The following is a 15,992-nucleotide window of genomic DNA, read 5'->3' as shown; positions in this document are numbered from 1 at the left end:
ATGAACTAAAAGTCCAAGGCGGACGGGGTAAACTACCTGCATCAATTCGCTATAAAAACAGACATAATTTTAATCTTGTTCTCAACTATTAGCGCAAATTTTCAAGAGCGCAGGTCGATTTTAAGTTATTTTTTCAAAGCTAAGCCGAAATGATAAAGGACCATATTTGGGATCAATAGTAGTTCCAGAAATTCCGAGCCGGAAAACTATAGCTTTGATGACAAGTCTCTTTCTAAAAGATCTGTAGAGATCCACAAAGATATCCTAAAAACCCTGGTGTAACAAACTCTCACAGTAACTATCGAGAATTTACACAGAAGAAAGAAGATCAGAGTATATTTTAGATTGAAAAATATATTTGAAAAGTAAAAGAAGTATAAAGAAATGAGATTATATATGGGATAACTAGGTAATATCCAAATTAAGGGATGTTACTTAGAATCAATGATATCTTGTAGAAGCATTGGGGTTTTTACCGCAGTAGGAAGCATATAAAATGTGAAATGCCGTCGCGGGATTCGAACTTCGCATTAACTAGCTCGACATGTTTCAAATCATTCAACGAAGGCTCGCGGTAACAAGGAAGAAAAAGTCTTACAATCTTAGAATACAAAAATAAGATATATCTTCGCAGTATAACTGCTAACTGTCGCGCTTAATAATTTACCGTTCAATTGACTTTAATATTCCGTATTCTGTAACTATAACATAAAATTTATAAGCTATAATTATTTATAAACTGTAAAAATCTGTCAACAACATGTTATAAATTATTTATAAATTAAAATTTTATGAAATACAGATGAAAAACACACCAAAGTGAAATATAAAATTAAGCAAAGTACCAGCCTTGAGTTTGGAGTAGGTATTCTTTGCTACTGATAAAGAGGAACCTGCACTTGTTTGCCCTCGAAATCGATAGGGTCTTGACTAAAATCAATCCACAAAGTTGTTGCTTTGCCTAATTTTATAGATTATAAACTTAATTCTCAACAATTAAGAAATGACACCGATTTGCTAAAAGTTGTTACTGGCATTAACCAGTTACTACATTGTTTTCTTTAGCCTCGAAAAAAATCTAATAATAAATTCAGCTACTCTATCGGTTTATAATTAGCTTTAACGTTTAATAGCAGGGGTGAAAATCGAACGCCCGTTTCGACGGGTCTCTGTCAAGAGAAGGGGTGTTTGGTAACCCTATGGAAAGCGAAGACGCAGGCGCGGGATTGGAGAATTGCTCATTGCCCCATCCTTTTACCGCGGGAGAGAGCACGAGACGGCGCTGATCGACGTCATACGCTGCGGCCGCCACCCCTCTCGACAGCGGCGGATGCCCGGGAGTCCATTCGCCGGCCCCTTCTCCGCAGACGACAACTCGTTGACAAGAAAGAGGGTAAGTCATTTCTTAATCAAAAACTTCCTTCCTTTTGAGTCAGTCTTCTCTTATCTCGTTGCTGCGACGAGAGGAACTCAGCGCGTGTTGCCAGTTTGGGAAATGATAATTGTGCTGACAGAAACGAGAGAGAAATGACGATTTCTTCGACAGCTGACTCAGAGATTTTGAGCGATTAGTGATCATATGCTGTGTCAGCTAATCAGATTCGTCGCGGCTAAAGTTAGTAGTAAAAAAGATATTAACTTTTTGAATTTAGAATTGAATTTTTCAGTTGTCTTTTGATCCTTTGGAATTTAATGATGTAAATATGAGCATCATGATCTTTTAAAAAATGCAAGAAAGTTTCCTCTTAAATATATTTTACCAAATTAAGAATTAAGTTATAAAGATTAGAAAACACATCGAATGAATTTAAGAAGAAAACAAATAATCGCAGGAAGTACGATTCGGGGAATAATGTTCTTAAATAATTTTTTGAAAGAAGTTGCAATTTAAAGAAAGATTTAAAAATGTTATTGAAACAGGAATATACTAAAAGAAACTGATCGATCTAAATTTAATATTCTGAATATGTAGGTGTATCAGCTGTAAAACTAATCATAATTTAATTAACACTGAAAGCAAATTAAATTACATTGAAAGGAAATACTACAAACTTTACTTTGAGCTTTTGTGCAATCCATAATTATACTTGCAATGATATATATGTGCTATATATGTGTGTGTGACTGTATGCGTGTCTGCGTAAATGAATGAACTGTAACATCTTCAATTATAAACTATTAAACAACTTTACCGTAAGCAATAAAATTTTCCCTTGTCTAAAGAAAATTTCAAAACATTTCAATGGAAAAAAAATTATACGCATATGGGAAAAACAACATGGAGTCCTACATTTAGTACATGTTTCCGATATGTATGTTTAAGGGTTGTTGTAACCCAAAAATCTTCAAAAAATTGTGATTTCGGATTTTTGCATTTTCAAATTCTCTACACTTTTATCTTTCTAAAAATATCCTTCTTTAATCTCTATCAAAATTATAACTGTAAAAAAATTCTAGTTTTAATTTGTCATTGACTGCTTTGATGAATGAGGATTTTTACATAAAAACTGGTTTTTGTCGAAACGTGATTTTTTTTATACTCGATGTACCTTTCTCTGGAAATACTGCTCACAGGTATCTAAAATTCTTATGGCTTATTTATTAGATTTCCTAATATTTACTGAAATGACCTTTTCGTGATAAAATAAGGGGAAAATATTAAACAAATTTTTTATGTGAGAAAAGTGCTCAATTTTACTATGCCTAAAAACATATTCTGTAAATTACTCTAAAATTTAAAATGTTTCAAAAGCTCATTTCGGTATAATCAAATAGGTATACTTTTTAATTACACAACAAATTTCAAGCGTGTATCTACAGCAGATATTGAGAAAAGGTACACCGAAAATGGCCAATTTAACATTGTCAGTATAGAGATTGCTGATGTCCCCTTAATCTAATATGCATAATAATCCCAAACAAAATGTATTGGGAATTAAATACTTCTGATAAAAATGTCTGTATAATTCTATTCCTACAATACCCTGAAATATGAGCTACGCAATTACGCGATGCAACAGAAGCTTCTTCCACCATTAAATGGAACTTGGATTCTCATTCGTGATTATGAAGGTGATCTCAGTAAAATATCAGCATCTTCATTCCTGTCATCCAGAAGTTCTTTTTATTAAACACACTGTAATGTGTTGCAGTTTTTAATTAAAACATTATGTACAGTATTTTGATAATTACAATAAAGCGAATTTTATAATATTAGTCTAAATTTAAAAGCAATCGTAAAAGTTTATATTTTTGTATATGTGTAAATTAAATGCGTCTAAATTCTTATTGTAAATTTCTCCAGATACATGAAGTTGCATGAGAAGTTATTAAATCTTAAATCGAAAATCAAAAATTTTAAGATGAAGAGTTATCTTAACGATACTGTAAAATACCTTATTTTAAAATGGCATGCTTTTTCTGTTTTTCTACTTTTCAGTGAAAGATTTGTACCAAGACATACATAAATATAAAATATAAGTCACAAAAAAGAGTATTTTAACAATGTTTATTTTAAGAAGTATTAAAATGCATTTCTCAAATATTACGCATTTTAAATAATCTTTCACTAAAAAACAAAATATAAAATTAGTATCATGTACTTCCCTTCTTCTTACTCATAATTAGAAAGATTTTGTTTGAAAAATCATGTTTAAAAATGCTACTAAATGCGATGCATGTGAAGCGTTTTGACGATTTCAAAATTGCTGCTGATAATTTTCGAAAATTATTTGTTAAAAATAATAATAGTGTGTAACAGAATCTAATCTTTCTTGACTTGTTTCCTAGCCTGGTGCACAAAATTATATATCAGCTATGAAATTTCATAGGATTTATGATATATGAAAAACTAAATTCTGTACTTTAATGAAGATTTTTTATTATTTGGATGCCTCAAAGCAGCGTAGAAAGTTTTCAAAAGAAATAATTACATGCACGATTATGAAAAGATAATTTTCTCTCTATTTATACGCAGCACGAAAAATATTAATATAGTGAGTGATTATCCAGAACTGGTACAAAGCATTGTCTTCAGAAAACCAAGATGAAAATTAAATCTTGAAAAATTTATGCAAAATGCTTTTAGATAAAAATAAGGTCTTAAGGAAAAGAACTGAAGTGTTCCAGTTGAACAGTTTCCAGACTGTTCAACTGGAGTTATTCCAAACATATTCTATACGACTGAGTTTCAGCGAGTACGCTTGTCATTTCACTCAAATAATAATTCCAATTCCAAGTTATTTACTTGTCATAGATATTCAGATTTGGAAATAAACGTCCATTCGGTGAAATTCTGGAGTTGTAGAACACTGAAAGGTCTAACTTAGGAATGCCAGACATTTGTGTGTGTGGTCTGTTTTAGAGCCTCAATTATAAGTACGCAGACAGATGTGACATTTAATCAGAGTTCCTTTCTTGACATACAACCCATTGCCAGGAAACTAGAATTTTCATTAATATTCGATTCAATGCTACTTAATTCACGCTTTCTATACATAAAGATGCATTACGAATTAAAAGAGAGATAAGAGTCATTTCTGTCTCAAACTTTGAACTTTGTCAGAGCCTAGTCTGTAAAAGTGTAAGTATCTCCTTTCAAGGAAAAAAAATTGCTATCACCAAAGTCTTGCGTTAAAGCAATTTTCTCAATTTATGAGAGAAACCTAAGAGTTTGCTTACTTTTATGAAGAAAAATGGAAATCGGAAATACTGCTTAGCTTCTGTATTATACAATTATCAGGAAAAAGTAGGACGTATTTATAAAAGGGGACGTACATTAAGAGCAGTTTTTAGGTTGGTGTGATTGCCCCAAAATGCAAGCGATATAAAGATATACTAGTTGATGTAGTCCAGGATACTATGGTATTTATAGTTTTGTCCAATCGCTGCAACAAAGCAATGAAGTTCAACTGCAGACATATGAGAATACAGGCTTATAAATGCATTTAATGGAAATTTTCGTCTGTATCCTTCATCCTAATTGAGTAGGGTTTCCCTTAGTTCATTTAACCTATTATACAAATTTTTGTTATCTTTCCTGAACTCCCTAACTTCCCCTCGCATTTTCTCTCCAGGATGTAAATTAAAATTTAATTTAAGTGAGTATTTAAACGGGTGAATCTTGGAGTTTATTCAGAGCGTGTTTTCTCTAGCCAGCGCACGTTTCGTTTCTGACCTTGAACCTTTAGGCCATTTGAATAATTTTTACGCTATTAGGTTGTCGAGTTAATCTAGGTTAGCCGTAACTTAAAGTGCTAATCCAGCATTATTCTTTTTAGACTTGACTTGATTTGTGCAACAACGCTTAAGTTCCATCGCAGTTTCTCGTGGCTATTGTAAAGCACGAAGTATGTACCCTTCTGTTTATAGTTGAAAATAATAAAGGGTTATTTTTACCCTTCTTCTTTGCTGGTATAATTTCACGCCTGTGCGAGAAGTCGCCAGGTTCATTAACTGGATCTAGATTAATTTATGTGGCAAAAAAGGATTAGGTCGTATAATAGGACAGGGAGCGTTTTAACTGCATCCATCACCATCTTCTTTCCCTCAGCCTCTCATATTTCAGCTTGGTGCTGCTGCCATCAAGCCTTCCACTTAGTTGATTTTCTTCCGATTTCGACAGGTGAAATTACGTTTCGTGTTCTATTTTTAACATTTACTTGGGCATTATAATCTTGCCTTTTGTTTGCCTTTATACTTGCCTTTATATTGCCTTTGTACTTTATGCGTTACATTGTAGAGACATTAGGTTATTTCAAAGCAAGATAGATGAAAAATGAGCTATGCCCTCGCCGGGATTCGAGCCACGGACCTCTCGAATTCACGTCGAGCGTGCTGACCCCTACACTATGAAGGCATGCTAAGCAGGCGGGAGAAGTACCTTATAATATTACGGCAAAAGTTTATATAGAGGTGCAAGAGAACAGTAGAAATATTTCTTGCATTAATTTATTCATTTTATTCAGGCTTTTCAGAGGTAACACAGCAATTTTATTCCTTCTTAAATGATGGTAGCATGGTACATGAAGAATGTGTCATTTTTGAAAGAAGGGAACTTGATCTCGCAGAATAAAAGCATGCTAACTTTATTCGATTTACATTTGGCATTTCTAATTTTACGACAAAATATTTTTCTTTTTAAGTGTTTTAGAGTTTTTTAATGGAAATTCAGTAACAATACTAACTGAACTGGAGCACAGTTCGTAAAATGTAATTTATTAAATTTGCTAATTAGAAGATTAAAAGTGTATACAAGTTTAGGTAACTATACATCTGTAAAACTAATTAATAAAAATTATTAATAAAAATATTTACATGAGCCCGGAAAATAGTCATTTTTATTTAACAAAGAAGCCAACTTTCAACGGTTAATGCACTTTTCAGGTAAAAACAATTGTTTAGTTTTATTGTGAACAGAATTAATTTTTTCTGAAACACATTTTCGATGAAAAGCCATATCAACTATACGATTTTTCAATAGTTGTGTTCAATGATTCATTCAAATAAACAAAATTTGTGTTTTCATAAAAACATTTTTCTTAAAGGATTTACCTATTTGTCTAGTATTAATCAAGTACCTCAATGAGGTATTTTATGAATTCATAGCTAAAACATTACTCTATCCGAATTACATTTGTTGAGCAACATAAGCACAATGATTGTAATAAAATAAAACATCAATAATTTATCTATTTTCTTAAGCAGAAAAATAAATATTTTTGTTAGCGTGATTTAAATGAACTTTAGAAATTTTGAAACTTAATTAAAGCAAACTGCGCTCAAAATCATTTAAACGTTATGATAATTTCGAAATTAATTTTGTTCTGTCCAAAGTTATTTTTACTAAACTGAGCTTTTAATGTATTATACAGGAAAAAAATAGTTCCCAAATTAAGCATAAATTTGTGCTGTTCCTAAAATGTTACAGTTCTTCCTGTCTTGTTCGATGTTGAAAAATTAAATTTTTTGTATGCGCTTTAAAATTAGTTTTGATGAAAATGGTTGGTTTCCAAACTTATTAACTCACATATAGTACAGGCTTGCAAAACGCTAACTTAAGGGAAAGCAATTTTGAGTATACATATTTCTCAATTGTCTCCGTTTAATTTGGCACACAATTTGACACTCTGTTCGCAATAAAATGAACGCCAGAATTTCAGCTATAATCGGTGTCCTACAGACCATCAGCCGCGTTATGATAGATTGATTTGAAAGTCCATTTATTAAAGAAGACACATATTACTTAGAGCTGCAAAATTCGATTTTTTTAAGTTCTCCCAATTCTTTATAGAGCTCCAGGATACGAAATGTAGAAATTTTATTCCTTCCACCGAACACCACTTCCTTCCGGATCAAGGAATAAAAACCTTCAAAGTGTGTTGTCAGCCATATGTACATTTCGCGAAACAAAGTACTAGAATAAGGAAAGTATGACACGCTAATGACATTTTAGAAGCAATTCAAGATAAAACACTGCACAGAAATGATTCAACTCGCATGGGATTAAGTGATTTCATCAATAATGAATACTTGCTGGTAACAAAGCTAGCCAGAAATTTACAATTTTAAGAGATTTCCGCAGATTGAAAATGAAAGCAAGGAAATCGTAAAAACTAAAGTAATAGGCGGCGAAGGATTTTCAGGTATGGAAGAAGACAAAAATCAAAGAATTAGTCGAGAATGACGATCGGACGAATGAATAATCGATGATCTTAGACACCAGATCGGAGAAAGCAGTCATAATGAAGATGATAAAAAGGCCTTTAACTCACAAGAATTGAAACAAATTGTTAGAAAAGTCAAAGAAACTGTCTAATTTTTTGCAATGGAGATTGATCCAAATGAAGAAAGAAGAAGACATTTTATGCGACGTATTGGAAAGTTACACAGCTTACAGTGAAACCTTTAATGAATTGCATGACACATTGTCCCAAGCAAAAATCACCACCTTTAGAAATAATAATTGTATCATGTACCTATTTATTAAGCAGTAATAACTATTGAATAGGATATTGTTTCAGTTAACTATAACATCCGCGTTCGCCAAGGGTTCAAAGCAGTTGGCACTTTTCGGATATAATTTGTATTTTATTGCTTCAGTTAAGGATTGCAGTGCATGTATATTCAAGCGAAAAATTAAAATTATTGAAACCTAAAAGCAAGGAAAATTTACCTTGAGAATACTCCCAGGCTTTTAGACTACTTTTGTAAGTGGATGAAGTAAACATGAACTGCTAAAAAGTAAGAAAATAGTTGACGAGTCTACTCCATAAAAAAAATAATTATATCTGAAGTTTAAAATAATCTGTCTAATCTCTCTCTTTTCAATACTTGCAAACATAAATTGTCTTTAATTACTTCTGTTTATTTTCTTAATAATAACTCAATTTGAATGATCTCATAATATATAATAAACATCTTCTATGGATAGTGGATAAAAATATGATTATTATCACTTCTAGTTGCTTTCCTACAAACTTTTTTTATGGTAAAGTAATTAGCAGCTCATAAACTCGTCAAAGGAATAAAATATATTTATATTTTATCATTAGGCAAGTATTTCCATATACCTTTCTCTAAAATGTTATTAATTTTAATGGTACTGCACTTGAGTAAGATCTATAAACGAAATAAATACAAAAGCCGGTGTAAATATTTACATTTCACGTATACGTAACCAATAAAACATTTACGGAAAAACTCAAATTAAATTCGTCATTTTTGATAAATATGAGCCTCTGAAACGATGATATAAGTTGGAAAATTATTTTTAGGATTTTACCAGTTTATAAGAAATTGTTGATTTTTTAAAATTAAGAACGCATTTATAGCCAAAAAAATTCTAATAAATAATTATTACATTTTCTAAATTCAGAAAGCTTTTCTCAGCAAATAAGTAAATATAAATCAAACAGAAATTATAGATCAAGCAAAATATTAAACAAAATATAAACTACGTGTAGAAATAAAAAAATCTGAAATTTTACAGATTTTAACGGTCGCGCAAAGGGACGCTATTCCTTAGCTCGCAGCCTACCAGTCTGCTGTTACACAAAATCTTGCTAACCCTTTTTTTCTTGTCTTATTAAGCAACATTTTCTTCGCACTTTCTTCACACCCATATACAATACAACAGCGAAATTACAAAACTTTTAAAAGCAGCCTACTAGTATACGTTTAGAGCTCCCGATGCAGTTTTTAATTGTTGGCATACACTTTTTTTTTCGGTCCTTTCTCAGTCCATCATATCAATGTTCAATTTTCTTACTATGATGGCTTTACAAAACATTTTTGTTTTTCTATTATTAAGATTGTTCATTTACTTTATTTATCAGATATCACGTTCTTGATGCTTACGCCTCATATTATTCAATTCAGCAGCGAAATCACAAAATATTTAAAAACAACATATCTATAGACTTTCCATTAGACAGTCTAGCGCCCTGGAGATAAGAATGTTATATGCCTTGCGGTGTTGCCAGTGCTCGCTTTGAAATCGTTGAATTTGTTAATGAAACATTCCATGGATTTTATATTAAATTAAGCTTTAGCGTTTAACAAAATATAAAAAAGATAATTAAACAAATTCGAAATTCACAATTCGGGCTTCCAGGTGCCCACGTTTGGGTGAAGGACTACGTTATTCAAACTTCGATAGCTCTAGGTGCCGTTGTTTTTTTTTTTTTTTTTTTTTTTTTTTTTTTTTTTTTCGGTGCAAGAAACATGCATACGTTCAAGCAGATTCTTCATTATTTAATTTCTTTTAAATAAAATGTACGAAGATAATGTTTGGTGGCAACAATATGAAAAGAGATACAACGCATTAAAGTGTTTCGACGCAAAATGCCGTTTGGAGACTAATATCCCATTCGAAACTAACGTCCCTTTTTGGCCAATAAATCAGAATTTACTGCTCAGAAGCTTATATATCTAGTGACTACCACATAAAGGAACTTGAAGAGCTTTAATAATTCTGCTTATACATTTGTGGGAATGAATTGATAATGGACATTCAGAAAGACTTAGAGAACGTTAAGTAGCACACGACAAGAGCGTCACGTGACTACTGGCTTTGTCCTTTCATCGACAAAAATACAAACTCTTTTATTTTACGAGTGCGTTTCTTAAGCAAACTACTTCTTTTACGTCAGGGGCTCTTGCCCTTTCTTAATTATGCTTTTGGACAAGAACAACAACAACAAAAAGTGAACGCATCCATTGAGGAGTTTTAAGTAGGATCTGTTACAGTTTCAAAAAGGAATACATTAGTTGACTGTAAACAAGATGTGTTGAATATGCTGGCAAAAATTCTATGAATTTAAGGCATTTTTAAGTCAGCTAAATTATATTACAGTCTTTTTAAAGATTTTTCTGTACAATTGTATAATAATATGATTTAAGAAATTGTAATTCATTTTAGGTGACGTGAAAAAAATGTGCATTTAAATTTACGTGTACTCAATTTATTCGAAAATAATAAATTAAAAATAATATAATATTCAATCCGAAAATTTTAGTTTGCAGTATAAAACCTCAAAAAGTGATCACCATTAAAATTTTTAAAATACTAAAATAAGAAAAAAATCTAAAACTGAGCAATTTAAAACATTAGAATGTTTATGAATTTAAACTGTTCTATATCAGTAACATGTAACATATCATGTTAGAAACACTTCTATTAATTACAATAAAGCTTCACATAAAAATGTAAGCAATAAAAATCCGATTTACGTGAATAATTTTCCAAAACTACAGTTATTTATTTGTTACTTTAAAATTTAGTTGTTTTGTGTATCTTTTTACTTCCTTGTACGAAGTAAAAAGGAAGTATTGTAATCGCGAAAAGTTCCAGGCAGCATATTTCAACGAAAATATCCATTTTGACCGCTCTCGAATGCAATTTAACGATGTTTTTGCGTCATACCTGTACGTAAGACAGAATAAAAGACTCTTTTCCTTGAAAAAAATTATAAAACTGCTTCAAAATTAATTCTGAAGAGAATTTTTCGTCGTGTCTGTACGAACGTATGTACGTACGTGCGTACGTACGTATCTCGCATAACTCAAAAACGAGTAGCCTCAGAACGTTGAAATTTTGTATATAGGACTGTTATAACATGTAGATATGCACCTCGTATTTTGGTTGCAATCGGCAGCATCAAACGTATATAAATATATTTATATATATATCCACTCTATTACCCGGCTCAGTGATCTCAGTTTCTTTACTCTTATATGTTTGTAAATTGTACATTTTTTGCTTTAAAAATGATTGACTGTTTTTATCTTCCGGTTAAGGATTTTATGCCTTTAGTAAATCTGTGTGCAATATTTTTAGAATTATCAGCAATTTTAAAGTTGTTTAAATGCCGCTAAACCTGTTTTTAATGGCGGCCATTGATGTGTACATTTGAAACCGGAGACTAGTGGATTTGTTGCCAATCTAGAGAAACTTAGCTTCGCAAGAACAAAGATAACACATTCATTTATTATTGCCAATTAAATCATGCTTAATTCTTTCTGGAATTTTTTCGAGGAAATAAGCGTTTCAGATTTACTTCGTAATTTTTAATATAGATATTTTGAGTTTTTATGTATTTTTGCCTTCTCGCAAAGGAAGAACTGAATTAATTAAATGAGAAATACTCAATCGTCTGTGAAAAACTGTTTCTGTTTTGTTTTGTTTGCTTAATTTCTTTTATATATAGTTCTAGCTTTATTATAGTATTTTAATAAAACATGTGGCAACGATTAGATAATTCTTTAAATGATATACATTTTGTGCATTCTGAGTTATAATATGAATGAAATATAATACTGTTAAGTAAACCTAGCGCCAGAGTGTCGCTATGGTAAATAAAGTGAATTTTAAAGAATGCATTTATTCTATTTTGGTTTATGCGCTGTCGGCGAAGTAGGTTTATTTCAATCTAATAAGTTTAAATAAAATGCAAGAAAAAATGCGTATAATTTAATATTCCGTACAAGGAAGTCATGTGGTGTACACATCAGATTTTTTTTATTAAGAAACTGCAAAGGTTTATAAAAATTATCAACTGGCAATGTCATAAGTGAATTGCATTTTAATTTATATCAATGAGATACATTGTTAAAAAAGCAAAATAGAATTTGAAATTATTTAAATCTCATTTACTTTTGTTAATTCTCTAAGTTTTTTAATAAATAACAGATTGGTTAAATTATCAAATTAAGATTTTGCCAAAGAGCCCCACTTTGAGAATCGGCTATGCGAGGAAAACGGGGAAGATGAACAAAAGGACTTAATTTTCGACCAGTAAACAAAATCCTGTGTATGGGTTTTATTTTGCCCAGGAGGGAATTTAAAAAAAAATATACTTATTAGAGGTATAATCAGAGTTTAAAAAATAGAAAAGGTAGGTGATGTTTGGAATGTTTTTCTCGTACATGTCGTATATAAAGAGGTTTGTCCATTTGAAGTCCCAATATCAACATTTGAATCCTTAGACAGATAGCCCTCCCTTACTTTATTGCAATTAATTTAAAAATACATTTTTATCAAAGCTTATTTTATAAATATTAAATAATGTACAATGAAATTTTGAAATAGTATGCATGCCATTGTAATTTAATTCCAAATCATATTATTGTTTATTTATATAATATTATACAGATTTCAAAATACCACCAAACGGCAACATTTTCAGAATGGGTTATGCACGAGAGCGCGAAGACTTATTTATACGATGCTACACTGTCCTCCAAAAATTAAGGAACAGTATTTTTGTGTCTAATTTGAGAATGAAGCAACATAGAAACATAAAATTTACATGACATGTTCACTAAAGAGCTCTTTAATGTGTGCGACATAGAATGTTTCTAAAGTTCGACATAAACATGAATTAGAACAAAAAATTGCATTCTTGGCAGAGAAATTGGTATCACAGTTTTTTAAGGAAAAATGAGGTGGTAACATTATAAAAATGAGTTCTAATCAGAAATGTGTCCATCCTTAGCTACAATGCATTGGCGACAGCGACGTTCCACGCTGTCTATTAAGATGTCGGTCAGTGGAATGGAAAGCAACGGCCAGACACGGAGTAATCCTTGTTCAAGCTCATCTAGCGACCTTGGAGGAGGACTTATAGCAGCAAGCTGTCTCCCAAGGTAGTGCCAAAATACTCTATCCGATTCAGGTCTGGAGATTGAGTATCTGGGGATTGGGTCTGGGGTCTGGGTATTTATTCCATCCGCTCCCTACCGTGACTCACAAGATATTCTTCAGCAACCCTAGCTCTGTGCCGTCGCGTATTTTAGTCCATCAAAAGAAATCCAGGAGCAATAGCAGCGGTGTGGGTGGACATAGTGATCAAGGATGTCATCTCGATATCTCACACCGGTCAAAGTTCCTCTATGGAACACATGCAGGTCAGTATGGCCACCGAGAGAGATTCCAGCGCAAACGATTATTCCACCACCTTTGTAACTGTGTCTTTCCACAATGCGGGATTGGTTGTATCTTGTGAGTTGTTCCCTCCAGATCAGCTGGCGACATGAATCACTCTCCTGGACGTCTGTGAAGAGAACAGACGCCTATTGACGTCCAGGAGACGTGTTCTCTTGCCCAGCATAAACGAACACCACTATGTTCTCAAGGGGACACAAACAACTGGTCGTCTTGCATACAGACTTGCATATTCGTGCTCCTGTTGCCACTAAATGATCTGCTATGAGCTTGAGGCACAGTAATGTTACTCCTGCTTCCGGTCCAAAGATCTAAATAACAGTCTCAGCGCAGGTGCTGTAACTCTAGGTCTGCCTGGAACATGTCTTCTAGACACAGAATCCTCGGGTTCTGATTCCAAAGTTTGTGGACCACACTACGAGAGACATTAAGACGTCTAGCAGCATCAGCTTGTGACATACCCATTTCCATCCATCCGATCGCCCGCCACCTCAACGAATCGGGCAAACGACTTCTCCTGGACATTGATAAATTGTCCATGGATTGGATATCGTCCACGAAACTGTAATAGCAACTGATGATCAGCATTCTTGAACAAAAATTACAATTCCTGCATTCCATTTTTTTCTCCAATTGTTTTTGCATATATTTTCTTAAACTCCGTTACGGTCATGCATATGAAATGTGAATTTAAACATTAGTGATATTTTTGTAATGGTGAACTTTGGAAAAACATGCTGTTCTTTAACTTTTGGAGGGCAGTGTATAAAATATAAATACAAATTCACATGATTTGTAAGATTGCTATGAAATTACAAAATACAAAGTTATCGAAAACTGTTGTTACAAATTTTATGAGCTTAAATATTGAAAATTTCTTCGAAGTACATTTTTTAAAAATTAAGCAGATAATTTTCTGTTACCATTTTCAACACTATGAGTGACATATTTTTGCAAATATTAAATATCACGTTTTATTTAGTTCTTTTTAAAAAAAAAAGTCCAAACACTTAAATATTATCTATGTTTTATTACGTTATGCACAACAAATCCCGTATTTTTACTTGCAAATTTGGAAAATGTACATGCAATGAACAATTTTCATGTGACCAGATGCAAATTTAATGATGAATATTTCTGTACCTAATACCGGTTAACAGAAAAACAAAATCTTGAAATGTCAGTCTTATTTGATAGCAGGTATTGAAAGGTGCTTTAGGTAAGCAAATTCGTAATTGAATATATCCATAAATTTTATTCATAAATGTGGAACCTTTTATATTTAACATACTATATATATAACATATAACAAAATATAATAATAATAATAAATGCAGCTTAATTTAGTTTAATGTGCTTTTCTGGCGTTATTTAAAAACTTAATTTAGAAAAACTCATTACTTAGGTATGACTTTGTACTCATGTTTGCTTTCATACTTACTCCTCAAAGTCGTTGCATTACTCGAACATACGTACTTCATTTTCCTCCTTTCTATCCTTTTGCTAGAACAGAAAAGACAAGCACGCATAATTACTTGAAGATCGATAACAAAGACAAAACTGGGTGTGTTGTGAGTCTGAAGAAGTACTATTTTACCATGTACATTTCTACGAATCTTCGGAACAAAGGGTATTTGTGTCTGGAGGGAAGGAAATTGGTGGTGAGCAAAAACTCGACAGGAAGCCATATAAAAAAGGAAATAGTACTGAATTTTAGTAATTTACTTCATAAGTTAAGAGCACCACAGTAGCTTTTCCCACTAATTAAGTCAAGCGAAAAACTTTACAACTTAAACATCAATTTCAAAATTGTCTAATTGGATTATAAATTAGAAAAGTGCAGAACTCTGTTCTGTAACTTGACTTTGTGTTTTATCCCAGTCATGCTTCCCCGGCTTAAGTTTTACAAATTTAAGGCAAGCCTTTATTTACTTTAATGCACCCTTTTTTCATTTGAATGCATGCGGCACATATATACACCACTGGCCTTACACAAATTATTTAATTAAACGTTAGATGCAAAACAGCATTTTAGACATCACAAAAACAAATACTTCCGTTTGCGAAGTCTTAAGAGTTGATCTACTTTCAGTAATAATAACGGCGGGAAATAAGCGTTCTGATTTCGAAAAACGTTTTTTCTTTTTAATTGTTCATTTTTAATAAATATTTCAAGAGTGAACTTTGTATATTCACTTTTGCCTTTGATACTGATTGTAAGAAAAACTCATTACTTATGGTAATGAGGTTTCAGTAAGTTTTTTAAAACTTTTTTATTTTAGCTCTAGAAGTGTCCATTTTTTGTTCTCTAATAAATAAATTTTCATAGCTCAACATTTCCGCTTAAATTTAAATTTACTATACTAAAAATAAGCATTTTCTTTCCTAATAAATAAAGTTTCAGAGCTCTGCTTTGCCTCTTTAAAATTACTTTTAAATCTTTTCAACGAAGATCGTGAAAATCATAAAATTCTTGATCGACACCCACGCAGTCCGGATATCCTGACTTTTACAGAAATGCTATGATTTTCTTTGGTGCAGCAACAAA

General features: G+C 31.9%; 1 protein-coding gene across 1 annotated transcript in view; it reads left to right on the top strand.

Moving 5' to 3' along the window:
• Positions 1-1,252: 1,252 nt before the first annotated feature.
• Positions 1,253-15,992, top strand: part of mGluR (metabotropic Glutamate Receptor) — a 370,983-nt gene continuing 356,243 nt past the window's right edge. Inside the window, exon 1 of the mRNA XM_035352507.2 lies at positions 1,253-1,393. The gene's annotated coding sequence lies outside the window, so the exon portion shown is untranslated. The remainder of the gene's footprint in view (positions 1,394-15,992) is intronic.

This window comes from Stegodyphus dumicola, chromosome 9 (assembly GCF_044657685.1).
Source record: "Stegodyphus dumicola isolate Sdum_Otavi_A_Nest chromosome 9, ASM4465768v1".
Taxonomy (NCBI): domain Eukaryota; kingdom Metazoa; phylum Arthropoda; class Arachnida; order Araneae; family Eresidae; genus Stegodyphus; species Stegodyphus dumicola.
Note: the sequence above shows the minus strand (reverse complement) of the source record. Positions and strands in the feature narration are given on the sequence as shown.